Raw genomic sequence first — 20,678 nt, 5'->3', positions numbered from 1 at the left:
TTTGGCAAAATGGCCATTTTAACTATATTGATCCTGCCGATCCATGAGCATGGGAGGTTTTCCCATTTTTTGAGGTCTTCTTCCATTTCCTTCTTCAGAGTCTTGAAGTTCTTGTCATACAGATCTTTCACATGTTTGGTAAAAGTACAACCACTCTGGAAATCAGTCTGGCGGTTCCTCAGAAAACTGGGCACCTCACTTCCAGAAGATCCTGCTATACCACTCCTGGGCATATACCCAGAGGATTCCCCACCATGTAATAAGGATACATGCTCCACTATGTTCATAGCAGCCCTATTTATAATTGCCAGATGCTGGAAAGAACCCAGGTATCCCTCAACAGAAGAGTGGATGCAAAAAATGTGGTATATCTACACAATGGAGTACTATTCAGCCATTAGAAACAATGAATTCATGAAATTCTTAGGCAAATGGATGGAGCTGGAAAACATCATACTAAGTGAGGTAACCTAGACTCAAAAGGTGAATCTTGGTATGCACTCACTAATAAGTGGATATTAACCTAGCAAACTGGAATACCCAAAACATAATCCACACATTAAATGAGGTACAAGAAGAACGGAGGAGTGACCCCTTGTTCTGAAAAGACTCAGTGAAGCAGTATAGAGCAAAATCAGAACAGGGAAGTGGGAAGGGTTGGGTGGGAAAACAGGGGGAGGGAAGGGGACTGAGGGGACTTTCGGGGAGTGGGGGTCCAGAAAAGGGGAAATCATTTGAAATGTAAATAAATATATCAATAAATTAAAAAAAATGGGGGAACAGAGCTAAATAGAATTCTAAACTGATGAAACCTGAATGGCCAAGAAGCACCTAAAGAAATGTTTAACATCTTTAGTCATCAGGAAAATGCAAATCAAGACAACCCTGAGATTCTACCTCACAGCAGTCAGAATGGCTAAGTTCAAAACCTCAGGTTACAGCAGATGCTGGTGAGGATGTGGAGAAGGAGGAACACTCCTCCACTGCTGGTAGGATTGCAAGCTGTTACAACCACTCTGGAAATCAGTCTGGTGGTTCCTCAGAAAATTGGACATAGTACTACCTGAATACCCAGCTATACCACTCCTGGGCTTATACTCAGAAGATGCCCCAACATATAATAAGGACACATGCTCTACTATGTTCATAGCAGCCCTATTTATAATAACCAGAAGCTGGAAAGAACCCAGTTGTCCCTCAACAGAGGAATGGATACAAAAAATGTGGTACATTTATACAATGGAATACTATACAGCTATTAAAAACAATGACTTCATTGAAATTCTTAGGTAAATGGATGGAACTAGAAAATATCATCTTGAGTGAGGTAACACAATCACAGAAGAACACACATGATATGCACTTACTGATAAGTGCATATTAGCTCAAAAGCTCAGAATATCCAAGATACAATTCACAGACCACATGAAGCTCAAGAAGGAAGACCAAAGTGTGGATGCTTCAGTCCTGCTTAGCAGGAAGAACAAAAAACTCACATGAAGAAATATGAAGACAAAGTGTGGAGCAGAGACCGAAGGAAAGGCCATCCAGAGACTGTCCCACCTGGGGATCTATTCCATATATGGTCACCAAACCTGGATACTATTGGGGATGCTGGGAAGTGTTTGCTGACCATAGCCTGATATGGCCATCTCCTGAGAGGCTCTGCTAAAGCTTGACAAATACAGAGGCAGATGCTCACAGCCAACCATTGTACTGAGCACAGGGTCCAAGATGGAGAAGTTAGAGAAAGGACTGAAGGAACTGAAGGGGTTTAAACCTCATAGGAAGGAAGAACAATAATATCAACTAACCACAACCCCTGCCCCCAAGCTCCTTGGGACTGAACTGCCAACCAAAGAATACACATGGAGTAAACCATGGCTCCAGCCTTGTATGTGGCAGAGGATGACCTTGTTGGACATCAGTGGGAGGAGGGGCCCTTGGTCTTGTGGGAGTTCCGATGCTCCAGTGTAGGGGAAGGCCAGGTCAGGAAGGTGTGAGTGGGTGAGTGGGTGAGTAGGTAGGTAGGTGGGTGGAGCACCCTCATAGAGGCAGGGGTAGGGAGGATGGGATAGGATGTTTCCAGATGGGAAACTTGGAGAGGGGATAGCATTTGAAATGTAAATAAAGAAAATATCCAATAAAGAAAAAAAATTGCTATTTGAGATGATTCCCCTCAAAAGAATGCATTGCGTTTTCTTTTTTTTTTTTTTTTTGCAATGAGAAAAATAATCATTGTTTTAAAAATTACCCAACTTTTCAATAAAATCTAATTCAGATGTATACACAATTGGCTTATTCTGTCTCAAAGTCAAATATTTAGACGTCTATTTAAATATCAGAACACAGCTTATTCTGCAGAGCTCAACAATGGGATACATAAGTTGTGTAATGTTACAGCACATGCCTTTTCCTCTTTAACCTTGTCTAAAATGTGACCTGGAAGAATTTGTGATTTTATAATATTTCTGAGAAGCAAAAGATATTTTTGCTGCACTCTTAAAAAAAATAGTTGGTGATAGTAAATGTGTGTCCAGAAAAAAAAATGCACGTGTGAGATAATTAAATTTGTGCTGTTTTCTGATTAGATTGAATAGTTTTTTTTTTTTTTTTTTTTGGTGGCAGTTTTTGCACAGTTGCAAGTATGTTATATAGAAAGATCACGAAGTAGAGATAGGTTCAGCTTAGCCAGCATACCCAACAGGTTTTTTGAAAGTAAACAAGTCTCATTTTTTGAAAAATCGAAACCAAGTGTTTCATGCCTTTCAACCCAGACAGGACATGTCTGGTCAAGCGTTAGAACTGTGCGTAATCTGAAAACGTAATTGATGAAAATCTCTGTCTACTCTGCCCTGTTTAATTTACATAATGGTGGTGCATTCAATGAGCTAACATCATAAAATGTACACTTTAGGAACTTGCATTTAATTAATATCATTGAATTCTAATCATTTTCTTTTCTCACTGATTGTTTTTGACATCAGAATCTGCACAGGGCTGGAGAGATAATTTACATGTCTGAGTTTTACCAGGATTTTACATAAGAAAAGCAGGCCATGGTGGCCTTTCCAGGGTAGCAGAGGTGAGGTTGGCTGATCTCTAGGGCTTACTGGATAGCACCTCAGCCTACATGGTGAGCTTCCAGACAGTGGGTGATGAGAGTCTGTCTTCAGAACTATGTGTGGACAACTGTTTTTCTAAGGAAAACACCTGAAGCTTTCTTTTGGTCACCACATGCACAAGCACACATGTGTACCTGTACATAATAGACCTTCACATATGTGAGCACACACACATATGCAATCTACACAAAAATCTACAACTACTTTTATTTGTAACAGTTCTTGCATAATAGATGTTGTAGATTTGGTATAACAGGCCAGTATAAACAATATAAGCAAAATATTGGCAGGTGGTCAGAGAAGCCAGACAAAAATGTAAGGCTGGTCATTGAGATCTTGCGAAAGCACTGAGTTCTCCAGACGTGGTCTAATCATCAAATAAAAGTGTCCCGAGAGGCTCCTCATTTCACGCTCCTCTGGACCATAACTACCATCATTGTGGACCATAACTACCATCATTGCTGATCATTACTTTAATACAGTAGGCCAGGGAGGAACATCACTCTGGGTGCTGTGCTGTTTTCTTAAATTTTTGTTTCCAGGTTCTTTGAACTTACCTTGTTGCACAATGTTAGAATGCTCTGATATCGAGAAAGAATCCAAGGCATTGGGTGAGTGAAGGATCACACCTTGTTAGAACCAGAAGTAAATCCTAAACTCAATTGTCTGCTTTGAATTTCCTTTGCATACAGATGAGGGGAAGCCATCGAGCTTATAGAAAGAATACGATGCAATTCAACACCAGCCAAGGCAATCCAGAATTACCCTTAGCCTATCTACTGCATTTCGAGTAGTTAAGTTGAAATATTTGGCTTTTCAGGAGTACTTACGTGTTGACTTTTAATTGATATCCAGAATCATAAAAGTAAAGTTGTAGGCACAGTACAGAACAAAGTGATAGTGCTAGCCAACATTTAGGTTTCCTGTTTCTAGGTACTGTTTCTAGGTACTATTTCTGGGTAGTGGTCTAGGTACTATTTCTAGGTACTGTTCTAATTCTCATAATTCTCATTGACTTCTCCTTGATCATCACTTTTCTTTTCACCTTGTAATTTTGTGTCATGCTCAGGCTGTTTTTTTTTTTTTTCCGAGTCTGCTCTAAAGACTTCTCCTGTTTGTACTAACTTAAGGCCACACATTTTGTTGTCAAAGGGTCTTGTCACAACAAATCTGATCTGTAATTCTATGGGGACTGTTGATAAACATCCTTAACAGGTGTAGACTCTAATTTTGTGTCTCTAGCTGTATTTAGTTTTTGAGAATGAGCAAGGGTCATCCACCATTCAGAGACTGGGCTTATTGCTTTAAAAAAAAATATTATTTGGTAGATTGCAGAGGTGACCTGGTTCCTTATATGTCTTTGATGACTTTTTTCTTTGTAAAAGATGGGTTATTGTTATATTTCTCAGGCTGGTTTTGAATTGATAGTTATTGCTCCTTATTATCCCCACTGTTTAGACTGCAGGTTGTGCCATTATGTCTGACTCTGGAATATGCTCAAATATTGCGTGGTCTCCCAAAATAGATATTTGATGGAACAAGAGGAAACGACAGTTAAAAATGAAACAGAGCCATCATGCAAATATATCCTAAGATTATAGTTCCTATGAGGGTCTGTGGATTCCTCAGGTTAGAGGTGACAGTGTCCAGATCTCACACACCCCAGGTAAGGGATCAGAACTCAGTCACTGAGATCACCTGACAGTTCAGCATGTGTCACAGATTTTCATTTACACTTTTAGGTGAAGACTATTACAGTCCAGAAGGAATAGGAGATAGGTCCTTGAGACTGGTGGTTTTAATTTGGTAAGAGAAGAAGGATGTAATTGGTATAGGGCAGATGATGGTACCACGTTTGATTTATTGGAAGAAGGCCTTGATCTTAAAGAACCAGGCCACGGGAGACAATATGAAGAGGAAGATTGCCAAGACTACCCTGAGCATGTTTTAGAAACATAGTAACTCAGTTAATTTCTGGTCTGCATTCACTACAGTGTTCTAGGTTGCTGATGTTTCCCCCCGAAAAAAATCTGACAAGCCACGAGGAACACGTTTGAGAAGATTATTCTTCTTTTAAGATAAGAATGCTTTTCATTGTCAAAAACTCAGTCCATGTTTAAAAGTTGTTGTGTATGGCATATCTGGTATAAATCAATTCCTTATGCATGTTGGCAGATCTGAAATTCAAACGTAGTTTTTTTCTGGTTCAAGGAGAAATAAGAGTAATTCAAACAAGAAAAATGCACTTCAGAGATATTAGGCAAAGAGATAAATCTTGGGAGGTGACATAGTGGAAGGGATGTACCACGTGGTTCACACCTTCAGTTTTACCTATATTTTTCAATGGGAGAGCGATGTTAACTCAAGAAAGAATCAAGCTTTTCAGCATCTCTCAAATTCTGAAGGTTTGGGAAAAAAATATCGTTTCTGACAAGGTTTAGGAGTTGAGTAGCAGTGCCACCTCGTGGTTCAGATTCAGATCTGCCATTGTTTGAAGCTATTCCCATCCATCCAGGTGTGATTTGCTGAGTTTGGGGATGAAGTCTCTAAAGATGCAATGGGTCCTGGGAGTGAGACCCTAATCTGATAGAAGTGAGAAAATAATTTTTGTTGCCTATAGAATTTTGTTGTTTCATGTCAATCATAATAAAATAGCAGTCTCACTTTGAATGTAACTCCTGTGAGTATTTGAGAGTGTGTTCTATGAACATGGAAGATAAGAGCAGTGAAGATCCTATTCCTTTGCTTTGTGTGCTGGCAGAGACAGAAAGACAAGGCCTTTTCATAAAGGCCCTGGCATGAGAGATGCACAGGATGATGTCAAAGGACAGAACTGACAATGGCTAGGGCATGAGGAAAGTATAGCAGTGCTGTTTGTGAGGGAAGAGCTGTCTTCACTTAATATTTTTTTTCATTTTTTTGTTTTGTTTTGTGTCTTTTTACACTCTGATACTTTTCTCAGGGCCTCCCCTGCCCTATCTGATATCTCTATCTCTGTCTGTCTAAGTATCTATGTATCTATGTATCTATATATCTATGTATCTATGTATCTACCATCTATCTATCTACCTATCTCACCATCCTTCAGAACACCTATTCTATGTATCTATGTATCTACCATCTATCTATCTACCTATCTCACCATCCTATTTTATCATTAACTTTTGCTCATGATTTCTTTGTTCTCAAAAAATTCAAGTTCAGATTAATTTCAAAATTCTTCATGGACCTCCTCACCTATACATGTGGTTGATCCTTGAATAACTGCTTTGATTCTTGTGCCCATAGTTCCCTCCATCTTCTACTTGTTGAGTCAGTTTATCTGGACGTGATATTCAATATGTTCCAGACTCACATAGACAATGTCCTCCTAACTCAAAAATCCACATATCGCTTTCTGACACAGAGATCCACATCTGTCTACCTGCTTGGGGTGAGGAGTCCCCATCCTACTCTTACTTCCCAGTCCACTTTGGAGAACCCAGAGACTCGAATCCAGTACTCACCATCCCTACATTTCTTCCTCTACTTCCTTCTCTTTTTGTGTAGTCATACCTTTCTGGTTATTGTTTGTTTGTTTTTAGAGACAGGGTTTCTCTGTGTAGCTCTGGTCTGCCTGTTTTGGAACTCACTATGTAGACTAGGCTGGCTTCAAACTCAGAGAGATATGCCTACCTCTGCCTTCCAAGTGCTAGAGTTAAAGGCATGTGTCACTACCACCCAACTCTCAATTTCTTTCTTTCTTTGTTTCTTTCTCTATTTCTTTGTTTCTTTCTCTCTTTCCTTCTCTATCTATCTATCTATCTATCTATCTATCTATCTATCTATCTATCTATCTCTATCTCTATCTCTATCTCTATATGTATCTGCCTTTCTTCTTGTAATATAAAAACAGCTACAAATCTGGAGTGTTAGCTCATAGTTCCTCTACCTGCCTTGCCCAGAAATCAGCTAATGTTCTTCGCAGATCTCCCAGTCTTTCAACAGTTAAGAAGCCCTCCTGTGCTGTGACCTTGTCCTTCCCATTCCCCCACCCCACACAACAGCAAGATATAAGTGTTATATTACCTGTTATCTGGTTCTGCACATGCTGAAGTTATATATAGTAAGTCACATGGTGTGGCATTTCCCATCAGTCCCTAAGAACTTATAAAAGTAAGATATTTCCTTTATTCCCAAGAATTTTCTCCTTCAGGTCCCCCATCTTGTGGCCCATAGTGGCTATTTCTCTTACTCTCCATCTTCAAGATACAACCCCATAGGCCAGCCTGGTCTACAAAGTGAGTTCCAGGACAGCCAGGGCTACATGGAGAAGCCCTGTCTCGAAACAAACAAACAGACAAATAGATACAGCCCCATAATGAAGATCCTTTCTAGGCATTGCTCCTCCTAGTGCCCTCCCGCTTCAAGGCCAGCTCATGGTCCCCCAAGATTGTTAGCCTCTCTCTCTTAACAAAGTTCATTCTCTGGCTAAGGTAAAAAACTCAGGAGACTGCAAGTGTTGGCAAGGATGTGGAGAAAGAGGAACACTCCTCCACTGCTGGTGGGATTTCAAGATGGTGCAACCACTTTGGAAATCAGTCTGGAGGTTCCTCAGAAAACTGGGCATGACACTTCCTGAGGACCCTGTTATACCACTCCTGGGCATATACCCAGAGGATTATTCAGCATGCAATAAGGACACATGCTCCACTATGTTCATAGCAGCCCTATTTGTAGTATCCAGAAGCTGGAAAGAACCCAGGTGCCCTTCAACAGAGGAATGGATACAAAAAATGTGGTATATTTACACAGTAGAGTACTATTCAGCCATTAGAAACAATGAATTCATGAAATTCTTAGACAAATGGATGGAGCTGGAGAACATCATACTAAGTGAGGTAACACAGTCTCAAAAGATTAATCATGGTATGCACTCACTGATAAGTGGATATTAGCCTAGAAACTTTGAATACCCAAGACATAATCCACATATTAAATGATGTCCAAAAAGAATGGAGGAGTGGCCCCTGGTTCTGGAAAGACTCAGTGCAAGAGTATAGGGGAATTCCAGAACAGGTAAGCGGGAAGGGGTAGATGGAGGAACAGGGGGAGGGAAGAGGGCTTATGGGACTTGTGGGGGGTGGGGACCCAGAAAAGGGGAAATCATTTGAAATGTAAATAAAAAATATATCAAAAAAAAAAAACCCCAAAGTTCATTCTCAAGGGTAATTTTATATGACTTCCTTTCTGGAAATTGTCACTTCTTATTTCTTTGTTATAGGAAGACCTTTGATGATTCTGGAGCAAATATCCAAAACATCATTTGATATATGTAAAGATCTTCTTGTCTCTGAGGAACTCCTCAAGGGGGGGGGACTAGATCTTGGGGACCAGCATTGAGCATTTGAATACACAGCATTACAATCCACTATGTGATAGCCCAGGGAATGACCTGTTGGGAGGTGTGGCCTTGTTGGAGCAGGTACATCCTTGTGGGTGTGGGCTTTAAGACCCTTATCCTAGCTGCCTGGGAGCCAGTATTATTATTATTATTATTATTGTTATTATTATTATTATTAGTTTGGTTTTTTGAGACAGGATTTTTCCGTATAACCTTGGCTGTCCTGGAACTCACTCTGTAGACCAGGCTGGCCTTGAATTCAGAAATATGCCTGCCTCTGCCTCCCAAGTGCTGGGATTAAAGGCCACCACCGCCTGGCTAAGGAGCCAGTATTCTGCTAGCAGCTTTCAGATGAAGATGTGGAAGTCTCAGCTCCTCCTGCACTATGCTTGCCTGCATGCTGCCATGCTCCTGCCTTGATAATGGACTGAACCTCTAAACCTGTAAGCCAGTCCCAATTAAATGTTCTTGTCAGAGTTGCCTTGGTCATGGTGCCTGTTCACAGCAGTAAACCCCTAAGACACACTACAATGTGGGTTCTTTAGAATGAATCATTGACATTTTTTTTTTTTCTGTGTTGACTCTCTCTGGTTCGTAGAATATATAGTGGTTATGTTTCAACACCTGGGTCTTCACAGCCTCTTTGAGCAAGACAACAGGTGACTGATTTATCTCCTGAGCCTAGCTTAACTGGGGCAACAGCCTCTAAAGTGTTTGTCCTTTTAACTCTTATATTTTTGCTACGTTTATTCTTCAAGTTTGGTTTTAAGTACCTGAAGGTCATTTACACTTGTCTGAAAGAAAAGCTTAGGTACAAAGCCCATTTGATTTCTTTTTAGTTTTGATAAAATAGATCCAGCTGGAGGTAATATTGAAACACAAATTGCCAGCTATTACCTATTTATTTTAAAACAATTGACATCAATTGCCAGTAGTATTTCACAAGGACAAGATAATCTCATTTATTAAGGCTTTGGTAATTAATTCATCCCAATTATAGAGAATGCACCAGAGAGGAAATCAATATGTTTTTTCTGGCTAAAACAAAACACCATGACCAAAAAAAGGAAGTTGGGAATGAAAAGGTTTATTCAGCTTACTTCTACATTGCTGTTCATCACCAAAGGAAGTCAGGACAGGAACTGAAGCAGTCTAAATACTGGTCTAAAAACAAACAAAAAATACAGTGATAAAGTGACTCTTGGTGCTATTCTGCTGTTCTCACAGTTCAGTGCCTTGCTCAGGCATCATCAGAGTAGCTTCCTCCCGAAGCAGAGGGGATCAAATACAGAGATCCACAGCCAGGCATTATGCAGATGTTATTGGAACACTCAGCCCTAAACGGGATGCTAACATAAAATCCCTCCCCTCAGAGATGAGGAGATCCTATGGAAGAGGAGGCAAAAGAGTGTGAGCCGAGAGGATGGAGGACACCAGAAAAACCAAGGCCTTCTAAATCAGCATGAGCAAAGCTCATATGAACTCGCAGAGTATCAGATATAGGACTTGCACAGGTCTGCACCCAGTCCTCTGAGTATGTATTATAGCTTCTAGTTTAGTGTTCTTATGGGATTCCTGAGTGTGAACCAGTGGGTCTCTGATTGTTGTGCCTTTCCTTGATTTCTTCCTTCTGTTTGTTTGTCTTATACAACTTTGATGTGATGGGTTTTTCTTTCTCTTATATTTTATTTTGTTATATTTTTAAATGGATGAGTGAGTGAATGAAAACACAGCCACAAGTGCAAAGGTTAACAACTGAGCTCTCACGTATGTCTGCTGGGAGAGGGAAAGCCAGTTTTCTCCAGGAGAGCAACACTGGGCCTGTCAACCACTCACGGACAGGCCTCATGTTCAGCAGTTGACCAACATATAAAATGGACTCCAGAGTTTTCTGTGTGTGGGTGTGTTGTTTTACTTCTCTATGTTTTCAGATTGATGGGCTATTTGGAGAGTTTTTTGCTTTGTTTTCAAGTTTGGGGCTTGTAGTTGTATTGTGGTTTGGGTTTTTTTTTTTTTTTTTTAAGAAAGAATTTAAAATTGAGTAAGTAGGGAGGGGAGAGACTGAAAGGACTTGAGGGAGAAAAAATATTATCCAAAGTTATTTAAATATAAAATGTTTTAAATTATCATATAATTAAAACAGAAAAAGCAATGAATATCTTCTAAAGCCCCATCTGGGTAATAGGGGAAATTTGGGAAAGGATGGAAGCTCACACTATAGCAAGATCCTACAGCTGAGCCTCATGTGGAGGAATACAGAAAAATGATTTGAAAGGAATTATAGATAGGCCTTCATGCCTTTCTACCAGAATAGGTGTGTGGGGGAGGGAGGAAGGGCCCACATTCTCTTCATCATCCCCATTCCCACTTTATGTTCCTGTTTCAGGTCCAACCCTCCCATAACTATATATTCTGTCTCTTTATCAAGATCTATCTGTTCCCTCTCATCCATAACTCTCTACAGTCTGCATTTCTATGGATTATAGCTTTATTATCACTGAGTTCATAGCTAATATCCACATATAAGCAAATACATATAATATTTATTTTTTCTTAGTCAGGGACACTTCAAGCAGAATGCATTTCCCCCAGAGATCCATCAATTTACCTTCAAATTTCATCATTTCATCTTTTTCAATGGCCGAGTAACACTACACTGTGTAAATGTGTCACATTTTCTTTATCTCTTCTGTTGAGCGACATCTGTGTGGTTTCCAGTTTCTGGTTATGATGAACAGAGCAGCAAGGTACATGATTGAGCAAGTGTCTCAATCATGATTTGTGTATTCCCGAGGGTAGTATAGTTGGATCTTACGGAAGATTGATTCCCAATTTCCTGAGGAATTCCCACCCTGACGTCCATAGTGCCTTAGGAGTTTGCACTCCTTCCTACTAGCAGCCAAAGAGAGCTTTTATTCCACATTCTCACAAGCATAAGCTGCCACTTGTTTTGTTCTTATTAGCCATTCTGGCCTAAGATGCAATCTTAAAGTACTTTTGACTTGCATTTCCCTGGTGGCTAAAGAGGTCACACATTTCTTGTGTGTTTCTCAGTCATTTGAGTTTTCTTTATTGAGATTTCTGTTTAGATAGTTACCATATATAAAAAATTGTTTTCTTGATGTCTAGATTCTTAAATTATTTATATATTTTAGATATTAGCTCTCTATCTGATATGGAATTGGTTAAAAATATTTTCCCATTCTGTAGGATGCCACTTTGTCAGAGTGATGGTGACTTTTGCCAGAAGTTTTTTCATTTGTGATCTCCCATTTATTAATTGTTAATATGAACTCTTGTGCTAATGGTTTTCTGTTCAGAAAGTCTTTTCCTGTGCCAATGAATTCAAGGCTATTCTCTGATAGGGCTTCTCTGCCAAAGAAACAAGTCAATTCAGCTGAATTAAAAGCTGAATTCAGGTGAATTATTTGAGTATGGGCTCCTGGGGCCAGTTCACCTGTCTCAGAGGACTAGACAGGCAAAAGGTTCCAGCAAGACTAAGACATAAGGTTTTTATAGACTGAGGACAGGGGCAGGGGCTTGGGTGGCTGATAACTTTAGGTGACAGGGGTTGGGGCAGCTGTCAGGAATGTGAGGTTATGCTTTTTGGTGCCCTTTCTGTTCAGAGACTTTCCAAGTGCGCAAGGTTGGAGAGGGGGGGGGGAATGGCATTTTTTTTGGCGCATATAGGGAAGGGGAGCAACCTGGAGCCTCCAACAGAACATCCCAACCTCTTTGGATGTCTGGGCACAGGCTCATATATGGCTACTTCCTGCTGAAAAGGGATGGCATGAAGTTGGGGAGTCAGGAGTTTGTGGGTCAGTGCCCAGGTGAGGCTTGGGTGAAGAAGCATTTGGTTGACTACTGGCTAGGAGACCTTTCAAATCTGCTTCTGGAGAAGGCTGGGGAGGCAAGGGGTAAAAAGAAAGATAGGCAAACGAGAATGAGGAGACCTATTATCAGAGGTAGCCATTGGAAAAAGGGAGACTGCCACCAGTTGAGGGGGGAGGTGCCCTGGTTTAGCCATCCTGGCCCCTCATTTGGGAACTAGAGGGTGAAATGTCTCAGCTGTTGCACAGACCACTCACCCTGCATAGTTGTTCTCTTGAGTGTGGAGAGTTGATACCAACACTGGTGTCCCAGGATCTTTGTAGCTGGAGGCATGGTGAAGATCACAAGGAAGGGTCCTTTGCACTGAGGCTCTAGAGGCTTGGGAGATAACTCCTTGAGGAGTACCTAGTTCCCTGGAAGGAGTACAGTGGACTCAGGAGCAGTGGGTCCTCTGAGCTCTAGAAAGCTTAGTGAACTGCTGTTTTAATGAGTCCTTTGGCTCTTTTAATTTTTCCTGAGGATTGTGAGTGGTAGGGGATGTGGAGTTCTTGAAGATCTTGCGAGCATCAGATATGAGTTCAATAATCTTGGAGATGAAGGCTGGACCGTCATTTGTTTGGATGGTCATGATGAACTGAGGAATTATGTGTTCAAGGGGTACCCAAGCCACTAACTACATCAATGGTTTCCCTGGAGATGGGAAATACCTCAGTCTGACCTATGAAACTGTCAACAAGGGCTAGGAGACATTGCAGCATTTTATGAGTAGGCATGTGGGTGAGGTTAATCTGCCAGTCCTTACCCAGTTGGTATCCTTGGAGCTGGAACATCGCCTGCAATATCTGGAAAGTTCATTGTGGATTGGTCTTGGTTCATATTTGGAAGGATGTATGGACCTGAAAAGTGTGGGCTCTGAGGTCAATAAGACTGAAAAGAGGCTCTAGAAATTGGATTAGGCCCTTAGGGCTAATGTGTAGGCTCTGATGTCTATCAGACATTATAGAAAGTGCCTGCTTTGGGGGAAGAACAAGGTATTTATTTAGGTAAAGCCATCCATTTCTGGCTTGTGTGGTTTCATCAAGGAATTTGTTTCTCCCCTCTCTGGCTGGTACTGAGGTTTGTAGGAAGATGTCAGGAAAAGAATGCCCCGTGGGTCTAGAGGAGCTAGACACAAAACTCTGGGCCACGGGAGTAGGCTCTGGCATTACCTCGAGCCACTGGGTCTGAGGAGGCCTGGTGCTCCTGGTAGTGAATTATTACTACTTCTGCTGGAAGTTGGATAGTCTTCAGATATTTGGCTTTAAGGGTGCCATTGACAAAGGCATGTCCTTGGTGGCAAGAATGCCCCTTTCCTTTCAAAATATGGCCTGGGTAAGAGCTATAAGAAAGCATACTTACAGGAAGACCAAGCTGTACCTCAGAGACTTGATGTGCCAGGATTTGGGATACCCAGGGTGAGCCCTCACCCTCTCAGAGGAGGAGGCGATAGGGGAAGTATTGTAGTAGGGGGTGACTGGGATGGGTGGAGTAAAGAAAATGAATAAAAATTAAATAAATAAATTTATAAATGTAAAACAAAAGAAAGCATACTTGAAGTCAATTTAGATGTTAGCCCTTTGGTCCTTCACTTTTTCTGAGCACCTTGGTTAAGGTAATTAACTCAGCCTTCTGTGAAGCACTCCCCACTTGGTGGTGGTTTGCCCCAACCATTTCTTTTTTTTATATATATTTTATTTTATTTTTTTAATTTACATTGCAAATGATTTCCCCTTTTCTGGGTCCCCACTCCCCGCAAGTCCCATAAGCCCTCTTCTGTCCCCCTATTATTCCATCCACCCCTTCCCACTTCCCTGTTCTGGAATTCTCCTATACTCTTGCGCTGAGTCTTTCCAGAACCAGGGGCCACTCCTCCATTCTTTTTGGACATCATTTAATTTGTGGATTATGTCCTGGATATTCAAAGTTTCTAGGCTAATATCCACTTATCAGTGAGTACATACCATGATTGATCTTTTGAGACTGGGTTACCTCACTTAGTATGATGTTCTCCAGCTCCATCCATTTGTCTAAGAATTTCATGAATTCATTGTTTCTAATGGCTGAATAGTACTCCATTGTGTAAATATACCACATTTTTTGTATCCATTCTTCCGCTGAAGGACATCTAGGTTCTTTCCAGCTTCTAGCTACTACAAATAGGGCTGCTATGAACATAGTGGAGCATGTGTCCAAACAGCTAGATCCCACTGTACATGAATGGCAACAATGTTTGAGAACGCTAGCATCTCTGGCAGAACACACTCAAGATGCTCTCAAGTTCACCCTGTTCCAGCCTATTACAATATACTCTACCCATCACCTCTCAGACCACCCCCAGTCATTCCTCTCTTTCCTTCCTTCTGGCCCCCACAGGTCCAAGCATTTCATCTCCTGTTTGCAGAAAAATCCACTTTGACCTCTAGTCTTGCCCTAAACCCTACAACCCTCCTCTCTGTCCCATTCCCCTCTGATACCCCCTCTCACTCCTGCCCAGAAGTTGTGGAAGCCATGTGTTCACCCTGGCTTAGTCTTCTAGGCCAAACCCTCAAAGACCTTGTGATGATTTATATATGCTTGGCCCAGGGAGAAGTACTATTAGGAGGTGTGACCTTGTTGGAGAAGGTGTCACTGTGGGCATGGACTTTAATACCCTCTCCTAGCAGCCTGGAAGCCAGTCTTCTCCTGTTTGCCTTCTGAACAAGATGTAGAAATCTCAACTTCTTCTATACCATGCCTGCCTAGATCCTGCCATGCTTCTGCCTTAATGATAATGGTCTGAACCTCTGAACCTGTAAGCCAGCCCCAATTAAGTGCTGTCCTTATAAGAGTTGCCTTGGCTATGGTGTCTGCTCACAACAATAAAACCCTAGCTAAGTCAGACCCCCAACTTACCCTCTTTGTGGATAGGAGCACTCACACTAACATGTGCTGTGGAACCATGACGCTGGGTTCATCTGCATTGAAATGGTTGGGGCACGTAGAAGGCTTTTGTCTGCCAGCCCCCCGGGCTCAGGGCCCGAGTCCTGCCCAGGAAGCTGTGGAAGGAGAGAAGCCCTGCAGCCATATTTGCTGTCTGCAGGGACACAAAAGGATCACTAGGTACTGTAACACCCTGAGTCTTAGATTTCTGGTGGTGCAAACCGCCAGGGGTCTGCCTGCACCCAGGAACTGAGCACATAGGCAGTTCATCTGCAAGCCAGTCCATCGTAGGACCTGTGTCCTATGTGAGAATCAACAGAGGGAGTGACACCCACCACAACTTCTTCCCTCCATAATAGAGCAGACAGAGAACACCTGGTTGACCTTGACAACCTAAGTATAGCATTGCTTGAGGCAAGATTGAGAAGGGCTCCAAAGGCACAAAAGAGGAAGCCATCATATCAGTAATCTGTGCCAGAAGAAACCCAGTTATCCAGTGTTGCAGAAATAACCTTAAAGATCCACAGTAGGTTGAAGCTCCAGCCAGTGACAATAAGACCATCTAACTCCTGGGAGAACCAGATGGCTAAAGGCAAACGTAGGAACGTTACTAACAGAAACCAAGGCATTATGGCAGTATCTGAACCCAATTCTCCAACATTAGCAAGTCCTGGATACCCCAACACACCAGAAAAACAAGATTTGGATTTAAAATCACTGGTCATGATGCTAGTACAGGAACACATGAAGGACATACTTAAAGAAATTCAGGAGAAAATGGATCAAAAATTAGAAGCCCTTACAAGGGAAACACAAAAATCATTGAAAGAAATTTAGGAGAATACAAAAGCCAATAAGGAGGAAACGCAAAAATCACTTAAAGAAATACAGGAGAACCTTGATCAACAGGCAGAAGTCATGAAAGAGGAAACACAAAAATCTCTTAAAGAATTAGAGGAAAACACAAACAAGCAAATGACAGAACTGAGCAAAAATTTCCAGGATCTAAAAACAGAAGTAGAAACAACTAAGAAAGCACAAAGGGAGACAACTTTGGAAATAGAAAACCTTGGGAAGAAATCAGGGGACATAGATGCAAATATCAACAACAGAATACAAGAGATAGAAGAAAGAATCTCAGATGCCGAAGATACCATAGAAACCATGGACTCAACAGTTAAAGAAAATGCAAAATGCAAAAAGCTTGTAACCCAAAATATCCAGGAAATCCAGGACACAATGAGAAAGACAAATCTAAGGATCATAGGTATTGATGAGAGTGAAGATTTACAACTTAAAGGGATTCAGTATCCCAGACTTTAAACTCTACTACAGAGCAATAGTGATAAAAACTGCATGATATTGGTACAATATCAGGCAAGCGGATCAATGGAATAGGATTGAAGACCCAGAAATGAACCAACAAACCTATGGTAACTTGGTCTTCGACAAAGGGGCTGAAAGCATCCAGTGGAAAAAAGATAGTCTTTTTAACAAATGGTGCTGGTTCAATTGGAGGTCAGCATGCAGAAGAATGCGCATCGATCCATCCTTATCTCCTTGTAACAAGCTCAACTCCAAATGGATCAAGGACCTCCACATAAAACCTGACACACTGAAACTAATTGAAAAAAAACTGGGGAAAACCCTGGAGGACATGGGCACAGTGGAAAAGTTCCTGAATAGAACACCAATAGCTGAGATTTCACCTCACACCAGTCAGAATGGCTAAGGTCAAAAACTCAGGAGACAGCAGGTGTTGGCGAGGATATGGAGAAAGAGGAACACTCCTCCACTGCTGGTGGGATTGCATGATGGTGCAACCACTTTGGAAATCAGTCTGGAGGTTCCTCAGAAAACTGGGCATGACACTTCCTGAGGACCCTGCTATACCACTACTGGGCATATATTCAGAGGATTCTTCAGCATGCAATAAGGACACATGCTCCACTATGTTCATAGCAGCCCTATTTGTAGTATCCAGAAGCTGGAAAGAACCCAGGTGTCCTTCAACGGAGGAATGGATACAAAAAATGTGGTATATTTACACAATGGAGTACTATTCAGCCATTAGAAACAATGAATTCATGAAATTCTTAGACAAATGGATGGAGCTGGAGAACATCATACTAAGTGAGGTAACCCAGTCTCAAAAGATCAATCATGGTATGTACTCACTGATAAGTGGATATTAGCCTAGAAACTTTGAATACCCAAGACATAATCCACATATCAAATGATGTCCAAGAAGAACGGAGGAGTGGCCCCTGTTTCTGGAAAGACTCAACAACAGTATAGGGGAATTCCAGAACAGGGAAGTGGGAAGGAATAGATGGAGGAACAGGGGGAGGGAAGAGGGCTTATGGGACTTTTGGTGAGTGGGGACCCAGAAAAGGGGAAATCATTTGAAATGTAAATAAAAAAATATATCAATAAAGAAAAAAAATGTTAAAAAAAACAAAGAAACAGGTCTCTGGTGGGAGTTGTTGACTGAACCCTGGCAGGATGGGGCCTAGCAGACCTGCCTTGTTCACTTTGCAGGAATGCCATTGGCTTACGGCAACTACAGATGCTTTCGCATGGAGTGTAGCCTTCTGCTGTAGCCTAGCCTGACAGGAAGTTTCAGCCATCTTCTCTCGGGAAGTTATAGACTTTAAAAGCCATTTATTTTAGTCAACTCCTGTATGGGGGATTTGGGAACCACCCTCAGCCATTTTTAATGCCCCGCCCCCCAAATATCTGGCCATGACTGAGAAATAAAATGGGTAGCAAGTATCCATTTTATGTGGCTCCTACTGGGGAGCCTGGGTCCACGTGGGTATATTTGGTAATAGTCTTTTGGAATCAATATAGAAAAGAGGCTGGATTTTGTCTGCTTGCTGCTTAATTGTTCAGACCTTATCAAAGTTAACAACTTTATTTGAGACTCATTCTATACCCTGAAGGATGGAGTGAGCCATGGGATCCCTCCTCTGGCAACTATCTTGACTTGGCTGGTAATCCTAGTTGGGATCCATAGGTGACACTGCTGAGTCAGCCACGGGCACTATATTATCCACTGGGGGAAGTGGCGAGCGCGCGTGCTCGTGTATGTATATGTGTGTGTGTGTGTGTGTGTGTGTCTGGTCTGCAAACTGCCTTGTGGCTGCCAAAACCTGTCCGAGTTTCTCAGGAATGAGGGTGGAAACCTGTAAGACATAAAGGTCGTGCTAAGTTAGGCCATAGGCCCAGCGCAGGTAGCAGAATTCTTTAATATATGTGGATGGTTTGGCAGAGGAGTTGGTGGCTTTTCAGTCTAGGAGTGGCCCTGCAGGGAGAAGGGAACATGAATATGAACAAGCCCCTCAGTTCCTGTTATCTTCCAGAGGAGACAGAGCAGAGCAGAGGTCTGTCAGGATCGAGTATGAGACACCACAGGGGAGAATCTAGGTGGGGCAGGCCAGTATGTAGATCATGACCAGGGTGTGGAGTGAGAAGTCATAGAAGGCGGACAGGGCAGAGTAGTCATGGAGGAGAGAAGAGGATGGGGAGGAGATGGGTAAAGAGGAGATGGTTGATTAGATGGAGCCTGGGAGGAGAGGTAGGTGGGAGGTGGGTAGGAGGGAAGAGGCTGGCCCTTGGCCTGCCTGGTCTTGGAGGGGGGAAGGAGCGGGTGAAGCAAAGAGGGATGGTCAGTAGGTGGAGCACATGGCAGTGTAGGAGGGAAGAAGCATGTGGGTATGGGTAAGGGGTGGAGGATTCAATGACTCAAGTGGCTCAGTCATGACAGGTGACTCAGGTCCAGGTTCCCAGATAAAAGGGAATGCTGTAACCCTGGCCAGCAAGACTTGGGTCATCAAGCATTGACTATAGAGGGAGGGGCAGGGGCACAGTTCCCAAAAAACCCGAACACAAGGGAGCTCAGTCCACTTGCCCCTACCCCGACTGAAATCATCCATGCCATAGAGAATGTTACTGAAGATTTTAAAAGATCATTATAAAGAAACACTATGTTCCTATTAGGCTTACTTAAGATCTATCCTGAAGTTTTCAGATTTCTCCTCACATTAAACTACTATGCTATCTTTTCTTCCTACTATCAGGGCTGTTCTTCAAGTGTTTGGTAGTCTTTCTCACAAAAACAATATGTATTAAATCCAAAATACAAAGACATATACTTAAAGTTTAATCCATCATGGCACTGAGTCTTCAACAACGAAAAGTTCATGATGATGAATACTGTTGCATTAGGTAGTATTACTCTTAACTTATTTTTCATATGCTCAACTTGATTATTTTAACTGTAATCTTGAAAGTAAAATGATGTGCTATAATTGATCTCTGCATCTGCTGAATGAGAATTCCTACTCCAAGTCAAAGGGATGCCAAGTGAGCTTGCGTGTCACAGCAGGTTGATAGGGAACACTGGGAAGGTATGATAGCTATTCTTGGTTGTCAACTTAACTACATATGGAATCAACTAAAATCCAAAAATGGAGGCTATAACTGTGGTGGATTTTTGGGTAATTTGAACTAGGGAGATCCACTTCTAACCCGGATCTATGATGGAGGGGTGCTGATATGTTATGGTCTACAGCCAATTATCTGAATCTATTTTTCAATCATCAAAGTGCTATGTATTGCTCACTTCTGTGTTTGACCTAACATCTTAGTGACTATTAGATATACTCTTTGTGGATTTGAGCTTTCACCCAAGATGCTATATGAAACCTACAGAAGGGATTTTTATGCTTTGATTCAGTTTGCCTACCTGAGTCTTACCATTTTAAAAAGCAACACAATTTGTGATTTTATTTGTTCTGTTTCTAGAAAAACATATGGGATTATTACTGTATTGGAGTGTTGTATTTAGGACAAATGGGATTTGTGTTCTTTGTCTATGGTCACTTACATTTGGCTCCTGAATAAACTTTGTTATATTCTTTTTGAATTGAGCATTGTGGTTTTATAACAACATAAGTGAAGTGTGCCACCCCACCTCTCTCTGTGTGTTTCTCTGTCTCCGCCCCACCCCACCCGACCCCTATACCCGAGTCCTTCCTTTGGTCAACCTGACTTTTAGTCACCAACTTTTACTGTATTGACTGGCTTTGTTTGTATGCATTGGAGGCAAAATTTCTCAGTTGTGCTTATAATTGCCAAATGATGTTGTCTGAGAAAGTTCCCTATGAATATTGCAGGTTAGGTTAAGCTATTTTTCATTTAATGAACATTGTAATGATGGAAACTGGATTGCTTGTTTAAAGCTCAGAAATTCATCTCTCCAAGAATTATTTTATTTACTCCACTGCTTTTTTGTTATTTTGAAGATATAAACAATGTTCACACCTCTCAGACAATATATGTTTGAAAGGCAAATTACATATTTGAAAATTGAGAAT

The sequence above is a fragment of the Apodemus sylvaticus genome, chromosome 4 (genome assembly GCF_947179515.1).
Source record: "Apodemus sylvaticus chromosome 4, mApoSyl1.1, whole genome shotgun sequence".
NCBI classification, from domain to species: domain Eukaryota; kingdom Metazoa; phylum Chordata; class Mammalia; order Rodentia; family Muridae; genus Apodemus; species Apodemus sylvaticus.
Note: the sequence above shows the minus strand (reverse complement) of the source record.